Here is a 7,723-nt window from a genome sequence, read left to right as displayed (position 1 = left end):
GGGTTAGGGTAATGAATAGGGTTAGGGTTAGAGTTCAAGTTAGGTTTAGGGTAATGGATAGGTTTAGGGATTGCAATAGGGTTAGGATTAATCCTAGTGTTAGCATTAGTGTTAGGATTTTGTTTAGGGTATTGAATAGGGTTACAACTAGTGTTAGGACTAGGGTTATGGTTAGGATTAGGGCTATGGTTAGAATAGTGGATAAGGTTAGAGCTTTGGTTAAGGTTAGGATTAGGGCTAGGGTTAGGTTAGGGTTTGGGATAGGGCTAGGGTTATGTTTATGTTAATATTTAGGCTTTGAGCTAGAGTTAGGTCTAAGGGGAGGGATAGGGTTAGGGTTAGAGTTAGGGGTAGGTTTAGGGTTACACTTAGGGTTAGGTTTAGGCCTAGGATTAGTGCTAGGTTTTGTGTTAGGTTTAGCTCTGGGTTAGGGCCATGGGTAATATAAGAGCTAGGGTTATGATTAGGGCTAGTTTTAGGATTAGGGTTATGGCTAGATCTAGTGTTAGGATTAGGTTTTGGGTTGGGTCAGCTTTGGAGCTAGGTTTATGTTAGGGTCAGCGTCAGTGTTCAGGTTAGAGTTAGTGTTTGGATTAATGCCAAAATTCAGACTAAGGTTAGGTCTAGGGGTAGGGTTAGTGTTTGGGTTAGATTAAGGGTTATTGTTAGGGCTAGGGCTGGGTTGATTTTTAGGTCTAGGGATAGATTTATGGCTAGATTTAAGATTAGGTTTAAGTCTAGGGCTAGTGTTAGGCTTAGGTGTAGGATTACCTGTAGGCTAATGTTAGGGTTCGGGTTTGTGTTAGAGTCAGGTTGAGATCTACATTTATTAATAGGGTCAGAATACAAATTAATATTTTGGTTAGGGTTTTGGATTAGGGTTAGAGCTAGAATGAGAGTTAGGGTAGGACTAGCAATAGGGTTAGAGTTTGGGTTAGGCTATGGATTAGGGTTAGGACCAGGGTTAGCATTAAGGTTAGGGTTTGGGTTAAGGTAACTGATAGGGTAAGTGCTAGGTTAGTGCTAGGGTTAGGGTTTGGTTTAGGGCTAGGGTTAGGGTTAGGGTTTAAGCTAGGGTTAGCACTCGGATTAGGGCCAGGTTTTGGGTTAGGCTAGGGCTAGGGTTATGGCTACAGCTAATGTATGAACTAGGATTACAATTAGGGCTACTTTGGGGGTTAGGGTTAGGGCCAGGCCAAGTGTTATGTTAGGGTTAGCATTAGTGTGATATTTAGAGCTAGGGTTAGTGTTAGGGTCAGTGTCAGTGTTAGGGTTAGAGTTAGGGTTAGGGTTAAAGCCAGAAATATCAGTAGGGTTAGGTGTAGGGGTAGGGTTAGTGTTTGGGTTAGGTTAAGGTTTTCATTAGGGCTAAGGTTAGGTTTTTGTTTAGGTCTAGTGCTAGAGATATAGCTAGGTTTAGGATTAGGTTTAGTTGTATGGCTAGTGTTAGGGTTAGGTTTAGGGTTAGGATCAGGTTTAAACCTACAGTTATTGTTAGGATCAGAATAAGTGTCAGGGTTAGGGTTAGGGTTTGGTTTATGCTTAGAGCTTGAATTAGGGCTAAGGTTAGGAATATTAATAGGGTTAGGGTTTGGGTTAGGCTAAGGATTAGGATTAGGACTAGTGTTAGTATTAGTGTTAGGGTTGGCTTATGATAAGGGATAGGGTTAGAGCTAGGGTTAGGGATACTTTTAGGGTAAGGGTTAGAGCTAGATTTAGGGTTAGGGTTAAAGCTAGGGATAGGTCTCAGATTACGGCTACGTTTTGTTAGGATTAGGGCTAGGTTTAGAGTTACAGCCAATGTATGGACTAGGGTTAAGATAATGGCTAGTTATAGGATTAGGGTTAGGCTTAGGTCTAGTGTTAGGGTTAGGTTTAGGTTTAGGTTGATGTTTACAGCTTTGTTTAGTGTTAGGGTCAAATTCAAGGTAAGGGGTAGTTTTAGTGTTAGGGTTTATATTAGAATGAGGAATATTAGAATGAGGAATAAGTTTAGGGCTAGGTGTAGGTTTAGGTTTTGGTTTAGGTTAAGTTTTAAAGTTAGGGCAATGGCTCGGTTTTGTTTTAGGGATAGGGTTATGGTTAGGGCTAGTTTTAGGATTAGCATTATGTTTAGGGCTAGTGTTAGGGTTAGGTTTAGGCTCAAGTTTAGAGTTAGATTTAGAGCTAGGATTAGATCTAGCATTAAGTCAAGGGCTAAGATAGGGCTAGTGTTAGGTCTAGGTTTATGGCTAGGATTAGGGTTATGGTAAAGAATAGGGTTAGAAATAAGGATACGGCTAGGGTGAGAGTGAGAGTTAGTCTTAGGGCTAGGCTTAGGGACTGGGTTAGGTATAGGGCTTAATTAGGGCTAGGATTAGGGCTAGGTTTATGGTTATGTTGAGGCCTAGGGTTAGTTTTAGGCTTAGGGTTAGGTTCAGTGTAAGCAATGGGGATAGAGCTACATTTAAGGCTATGGTGAGGGTTAGAATTAGGGTTATGGTTAGGGTTAGGTTTATGATTAAGGCTAGGTTTAAGGCTAGGGTGAAGGCTAGGGTTTGTGTTAGGGTTAGGGTTAGGATTAGGGTTAGGGCAAATTCAGGTCTAGGCTAACGTTTAGGGATAGTTTTAGGGTTAGGTTTATGCCTGTTTAGTATAAGGGTTAGGTTTAGGGGAAGCATCAAATTTAGAGCTAAGGGTATTATTAGGGTCAGAGATGGGTTTCGGGTTTTGTTTAGGTTAGGGTGTATGGTTAGGGCTCGAATTAACATTAAAGTTTTGGTTAGGGTAATGATAGATTTAGGTTTAGGGTTCAGGTTATGTTTAGCATAATGGATAGGGTTACAGTTAGGGATAGGATTAGATATAGGCCTAGGGTTAGCATTAGAATCAAGGTTATGTTTAGAGTAATTGATAGATTTAGAGCTAAGTTCAGGGCTAGGGTTATGGTTAATATTAGGGCTAGGGTTAGGGTTAAGGTTAGAGGTAGGGCTATGGTTTGTGTTAAGGTTAGGGCTAAGATTATGGCTGGAAAAATGTCAGGTCTAGGTTTATGGTTAGGGATAGTTTTAGGTTTAGGTTTATGCCTGGGTCTAGTATAAGGTTTAGAGGTAGGGTCAGAGGTAGGTATATTATTATGGAAAGGATCAGAGTTAGGGTGTGGTTAGCTTAAGATTTAAGGTCAGGGCTCAAATTAGCATTATGTTTCTGTTAGGGTAATGATAGGGTTAGGTTTAGGGTTCAGGTTATCTTTAGGGTAATGGATAAGTTTAGTGATAGGAATAAGGTTAGGTTGAGGCCTAGGGTTACCATTAGGGTTATGGATATGGTTAGGGTATTGTATACGGTTAGAACTAGTGATAGGGCTAGGGTTAAGGTTAGGATTCTGAAGAGGGTTAGGGTAAGTTTTAGGGCTAGGTTTTGCTAAGGGTTAGGTTTAGGGTTAGGGTTAAAGCTAAGGTTATGGCTTGAATTAGCGCTAGGTTTTGAGTATGGTTATGGCTGGTGTTAGGGCTATGGCTAATGTATAAACTAGTGTTAAAATTATTCCTAGATTTAGGGTTAGGGTTAGACCTAGATCTAGTATTATGGTTATTTTTAGTGTTAGGGTGATGTTTAAAGCTAGGGTTAGTGTTAGGGTCAGGGTCAGGGTTAGGGTTAATTTTAGGGTTAGGGTTAGGACTTGAATTAGGTCTAAAGTTTAGGCTAGATGTAGGGTTAGGGTTTGGTTTAGGTTAAGGGTTAGGATTAGGGCTATAGATCGTTTTATTTTATTTTTATTTTTATTTTTTTTAAGGTTAGGGCTAGGATTAGGGCTGGATTTTGGAGTAGCGTCAGGGTTAGGGCTTGTATTAGGGTAAGGTTTAGGCTTAGGGTTAGGGTTAGATTTAGATTTAGGCTTAGATATAGGGTTATGGCTAGGGCTAGAGTTAGGGCTAAGGTTAGGATTACTGTAAGGAATAAGGTTAGAACTAGGGATATGGCTAGGGAGAGAGTTAGAGTTAGTCTTATGAGTAGGCTTGAGGTAAGGGTTAGGGTTAGCATTAGAGCTAAATTAGGGCTAAGGTTAGTGTTAGGGTTAGACCTATTGGTTGGTCTAGAGTTAGAGTTACCATTAGGGTCAGGGTTAATTTTAGGTGAATAGTTGGGGTTACAGCTAGGTTTAGGTCTAGGGTGAGGGTTCGAATTAAGATTAGGCCTAGGTTTATGGTTCAAATTTGGATTAAGGCTAGGTTTAGGGCTAGGATGAGGGCTAGGTTTTCTGTCAGGGTTAGGGCTAGGACTAGGGCTAGTTCTAATATCAGGTCTAGGGTTACGGTTAAGAATAGTTTTTGGGTTAGGTTATGACTAGGTCTAGTTAAGGGTTAGGTTTAGATTCAGAGTCAACTTTAGAGCTAGGGGTATTATTAGGGTTAGAGTTAGCGTTTGGTTTTGGTTAAGGTTTAGGATTACATATCAATTAGCAATAAGGTTAGGTTTAGGATTAGGGTAATGGATAAGGTTGAGTTTAGATGTCAGTTAATGTTTAGGGTAATGGATGGGTTAGGTTTAGTGATAGAGTTAGGGTTAACATTAGGGTGAGGGTTATGTTTAGTGTAATAGATAGGTTTAGAGCTAGGGTTAGGGCTAGGTTATGGTTTGGATTAAGTCTAGGATTAGGGTTAGATTTAGGGATAGGTTAGGGTTTGGTTTAGTGTAAGTGTTAGTGTTAGGCTAAGTGTTAATTTTAGGGCTAGGGTTATGGTTAGGTTAGGGTAAGTTTTAGTGTTTGAGCAAGGGTTAGGGCTAGGGAAAGTGTTAGGTTTAGGGTTAGGTCTAGGTTTAGGTTTATGGTTTGAGTTAGGTTTAGTATTAGGGATAGGATTACAATTAGAGTTAGGGTTAGGTTTAGCGTAATGAGTATTGTTAGAGCTAACATTCTGGCTATGGTTAACATTAGGATTAGGACTAGGGTTAGGGTTTAGTATAGGGCTAGTGTTATGTTCAGTGTAAGTGTTAGGCTTTGAGCTAGGGTGAGTTCTAAGGCGAGGTTTAGGGTTAGGGCTAGGTTTAGGGCTATGTTTCGGCTGAGGGTTATGCTTAGAGCTAAGTTTAGGCCTAGGATTATGGCTAGGTTTTGTATTAGGTTTAGGGCTAGGTCTAGGACTATGGATAAGGTAAGAGCTGGGGTTATGTTTAGGGCTGGTTTTAGGGTTAGGGTTATTGCTAGGTCTAGTGTTAGGTCTAGGTTTGGGGTTAGTGTCAGGTTTAAAGTTAGGTTTAGTGATAGGGTCAGGGTCAGTGTTCAGGATAGGGTTAGAGTTAGGGTTAGAGTCAGAATTAGGACTAGGTTTAGGTCTATGGGTAGGGTTAGTGTTTTGTTTAGGTTAAGGGTTATTGTGAGGGCTACTGCTAGGTTTTTTTTAGGTCTAGGTCTAGAGTTATATCTATATTTAGAATTAGCTTTAGTTCTTGGTGTTAGTGTTTGGTTTAGGTTTGGTGTTAGGTTTAGACCTAGGGTTACTCTTAAGGTCATAATAAGGGTCAGAGTTAGGGTTAGAGTCAGAATGAGGCCTAGGGTTATGACTAGTAATATGGTTAGATTTTAAGTTAGGCTAAGGATTAGCGTTAGGATTAGGGTTAGCATTTGGGTTAGTGTTTGGCTTTGGGTAAGGGATAGATTTGAGCTAGAGTTAGGGCTAGTGTTATGGTTATGGTTATTGCTAGTGTTAGGGTTAATATTAAAGCTAGAGTTTAGGGCTTGGATTACAGGTAGAATTTGTGTTAGGGTTAGGGATAGTGTTAGGACAACAACTAATGTATGAACTAGGGTTATGATTAAGGCTAGTTTTAACATTAGGGTTAAGGCTAGGTCTAATGTTAGTATTAATTAAAGGTTAGGGTGATGTTTAGAGACAGAATTAGTGTTAGGGTCAGAGTTAGGGTCAGGGTTAGGGTTACTTTTAGAGTTAGGGTTAAGGCTAAGTTTAGCGTTAGGGTTTGGTTTAGATTAAGGGTTAGGGTTAAGCTATGGTTTGGTTTTATTTTATGGCTAGGGCTAGAGGTAGGGCAAGTATTAGGATTAGTGTTACAGTTAAGGCTAGTGTTAGAGTTTGGTTTAGGCTTGTGGTTACAGTTAAATTTAGAGTTAGCTTTAGATTTAGAGTTAGGTTTAGATCAAGGGTGAGGGCTAGGGCTAAGAATAGAACTAGGATGATGGCTAGGGCAAGAGTTAGCATTAGTCTTAAGGCTAGTGTTAGGGTTAGAATAGGTTTAAATTAGGGCTAAGATTAGCGCTAGGCTTAGTGTTAGTGTTAGGCCTAGGGTTAGGGTGAGGGTTAGGTTTAGGGTTACAGTTAGGTTTACAGTTATGGTTAGGTTTAGGGTAAGGGATGGGGTTATAGCTAGGTTTAGGGCTAGAGTTAGGGTTAGAATTAAGATTAAAGCTTGGGTTATGGTTTGGGTTAGGATTAAGGCTAGGTTTAGGGCTAGGATTAGGATTCGGGCTAATTTCAGGTCAATTGTTGCATTTAAAGTTAGTTTCAGGGATAGGTTTATGGCTACATCTAGTGTAATGGTTAGGTTTAGGTTTAAGGTCAGGTTTAGAGCTAAGGGTATTATTAGGGTCACAGTCGTTATTAGTGTTTGTGACATGTTAAGGTTTAAATTTAGGGCTAAAATTAGCATAAGGTTAGGATTAGGGTACTGATAGGATTAGGTTTATGTTTCATATTAGGTTTAGGGTAATGGATAGGGTTAGGATTAGGGATACAGTTAGATTTAGGCCTAGGGTTACCATTAGGGTTAGGATTTTGGTTAGGGTAATGGATAGGGTTAGAGCAAGAATTATGGCTAGAGTTATAATTATCATTAATGCTAACTTTAGGGTTAAGGTTAGCTTTGTAGTTAAAGCTGGGGTTTAGGCTCAGATTAGGGCTAGGTTTTGGATTAAGTTAGAGCTAGGTTTAGGGTTACGGCTAATGTAAGTACTAGTTATACAATTAGGGTTAGTTTTAGGGTTAGAGTTAGGGCTTGGTCTAGTGTTAGGTTTAGATTTAAGGTTAGGGTGATGTTTAAAGGTAGGGTTAGTTTTAAGGTCAGAGTTATGTTCAGGGTTAATTTTAGGGTTTGGCTTAAACTCGAATTAGGGCTAGGTTTAGGGCTAGGTGTAGGGTTTCAGCTTGGTCTAGGTTAGTGGTTAGGTTTAGGGCTAAGACTCAGTTTTGTATTAAAGCTAAGGCTAGAGTTAGGACTAGTTTTAGGAATAGCATTAAGGTTAGGGTTAGGGCAAGGGCTAAGGAAAGGGTTAAGGTTAGGCCTAGGGTTAGGGCTAGTATTAGGGTTCTGGTAAGGGATAGGGTTAGAACTAGTTTTGGAGCTAGGGTGAGAGTTACATTTAGTCTTAGGGCTACGGTTATAGTTAGGTTAGGGATAGGTCTAAATTAGGGCTAGGGTTAGTGTCAGCATTAGGCCTAAGATTAGTGTTAGGTTTATGATTAAGCTATAATTAGGGCTAAAATAAAGGCTAGGATTTTTGTTAGGGTCAGGGCTAGCATTATGTCTAGGGCTAATGTCAGGTCTAGGGTTATGATTAGGGATAGTTTTAGGGTTAGGTTTTTGGCTAGGTCTAATGTAAGGGTTAGGTTTAGGGTAAGCGTCAGGTTTAGAGCTAGGGGAATTATTTGGGTCAGGGTCAGGTTTAGGGTTTGGTTTAGGTCTGAGTTTAGGTTTAGGGCTCGAATTAACATTAGGATTAGGGTTAGGG

This window comes from Marmota flaviventris, chromosome 3 (assembly GCF_047511675.1).
Source record: "Marmota flaviventris isolate mMarFla1 chromosome 3, mMarFla1.hap1, whole genome shotgun sequence".
NCBI classification, from domain to species: Eukaryota; Metazoa; Chordata; class Mammalia; order Rodentia; family Sciuridae; genus Marmota; species Marmota flaviventris.
This window is presented reverse-complemented; position numbering follows the sequence as displayed.